The sequence below is a fragment of the Schistocerca americana genome, unplaced genomic scaffold, assembly GCF_021461395.2.
Source record: "Schistocerca americana isolate TAMUIC-IGC-003095 unplaced genomic scaffold, iqSchAmer2.1 HiC_scaffold_31, whole genome shotgun sequence".
NCBI classification, from domain to species: domain Eukaryota; kingdom Metazoa; phylum Arthropoda; class Insecta; order Orthoptera; family Acrididae; genus Schistocerca; species Schistocerca americana.
In genome coordinates, this window is record NW_025726027.1 from 3,060,093 (window position 1) to 3,062,565 (window position 2,473).

General features: G+C 38.4%; 1 non-coding gene across 1 annotated transcript; it reads left to right on the plus strand.

Moving 5' to 3' along the window:
* Nucleotides 1-360: 360 nt before the first annotated feature.
* Trnar-ucg lies at nucleotides 361-433 on the plus strand. Its single transcript has one exon. It is a non-coding gene; the product is annotated as a tRNA-Arg (tRNA).
* Nucleotides 434-2,473: the final 2,040 nt, after the last annotated feature.

A 2,473-nucleotide genomic window follows, 5' to 3' on the forward strand; every position in this document is an offset into this window, starting at 1 on the left:
TGTTGGTACTGGAGTTGACTCAAATAAACTGAACAACAGAGAATTCCTTTATTTATACATTGCTGGGATAGTAACAAAAGCAAACGTCCATCAGTAGCACTACTAGCATTAGAGAAGACAAAATATACTTCGAGGCAGATTTACGTAAATGCGGCGAGGGACGCCCTGCCTTCGATTCCGAATGCACAAAGTGTGTGGTCTTGATTCCCAATCTCTATTTGGTCGGTCTCGTAAGGGTTTGAATGTAACGAATGGGTGGGAAGCAGCAAGAGGCAGCGGCTGTGTAGAACGAAAACACAATTCCTCAGCGGTATGGGCATTTCGAGATGACACGAATGTAAGGAATACTTGGTCGTCAGTGACCGTGTGGCCTAATGGATAAGGCGTCGGACTTCGGATCCGAAGATTGCAGGTTCGAATTCTGTCACGGTCGTGTTTTTGCAATTCTGCAAAAGAAACACACCGTTTTAGTGTAGCTATTGAGCAGTCACACAACTTACATAGCAGACGTCAGCCAGTGACCTATTTTATCTTAACTGATAATATACCAGTTGCAATCAGAAAATATATTTGGTTATTGTTTAAGTTTGAATGGAAGAGTGCATTACATACAAAGATAATGACTAACTTTGCTAAATGACAGACTATATAATTTCACTCCTAAATAGTGTTATCTATTTTAACACGTTATCTAAAGATAGAAATATGTTTCAACATGAAACATTTAGAATGACATTGGTGATATTTACAATGAATTGTTTTGATTCAACCTGTTCGTTCAAAATAATGTCTTGATGCTTTATCATATACAAGAAACTTTCTATTTCTTGTAAAATATTTAACACATGTCCTTTTTCATTGGTGTGTGGAACTTGTTGTTTTAACGGTGAGCCAATCAAGATAATATCATGGCAGTGAGATTCAGATGTGGTATGAACATTGTTTTGAAAATTCCTTCTGTCTACTCTAATGTATATTTTATTTTGGCTTCCATATGTCAATTTATAAACACAAGGTCGAGTGAATTTACAGCACTGATCTAGAGAATGAGATATTTGTGATTTCATTATGTTGCGTATAATGATGTTTATTTTTCTCATACTGTTTTTTTTTAGGTGTAAGTGTAATTTGATCTGTTAGTTTTCCTCAACGTAGCAAATATTTTTGTTGTTTGACAAAATATAGGTACTATGAATGTCAAATTAGTAAAAGAAGCAAATGGTATATGGCAGGAATCATGTTCAGGACAAACTGTATGAAGAGAACGCTCAGGTCATCCCATCTCCACCATGCAGAGTCAACGTTCTTCATCCCAAACAAAAAACGTCAGAAAATGATCAGATCTGACGCAACGACACCGGTCGAATCTCAACAGTCACCAACCGACCCCAACAACCTCAGGAGCCTCAGGAATCTCAGTGCGTCCAACAACCAGCTACTCATTGCTAAACAAATGATTCTCCTCATGAAACGGAATCTCTTGAGATACATAACGACGAAAGTTTTTAAAAGGCACGCTCCAGGCGTAACTCGAAATGAAACGCCAGCATGTCCACAGAATCCGGTGAGAACCCAGTAATGATTGATCTGAATGTTCTAACTAGAATTGTTATCATTGAAAATCTGGACCCCAAGGAAATCGTTAAGTCTTTTCATACCTGGACTGAAAGAATTCAACCTTGTACAATTTGTGATTTACATGAAATAAAGAAGAAACCGTGTCGAACTCACCACTCAGCAAACCGACTTTGAAACCAAACTTAGAAATATAAAAATAATTATAAATAATTGACAAGACTTTGAAAGACAAAGTTAACAACATACTACAACATTTTGCAGGAGACAAAAGCATTATATCACATGAACAAGCTGGTTTCAGAAACACAATCCCGCTGGTCCACGATTAAGGCTAATTAGGAATGCAGCGGAAGCCTGCAATTTCACAGGTGCAACTGCTACCCTCTTTCTGGACATAGGACGCGCTTTTGATAAGGTACAGACATCTTCACAAAGTGCTAAAGCACCACTTCCCATCTGCAGTAGTACAATTATTAGTTAAACTCATTTGAAACTGAAAAGTACAACTACGAGACGAGGATCAAAAATCATCCTATTCCACACCCAGACCCGGAGTACCTCAGGCTGCCGTCATATCCACTTTGTTATGTACGATATACACAGCAGATATTCCAAGACCCCGGTGGTGGAATGAAGACATGGTTCTATATGCAGATGACAACACTTACTGGTGTCATGCGCCCAACTCGAATGCAATCAATGAACAAGTCAACAGCTACATCAGCAAATTTGAAACGTAGCCCAGTAAATGGAGAATCTGATTGATCTAATCCACCAAAAAGTAAACCTTTCCTTTTCAGACATGGCAATCTTACTAATCGCCGACTACAGGATAACCCAAAACTCTACATTCGACTTTGTGGACAAGAAATTGTTCCACAACTAAACGTCAAAT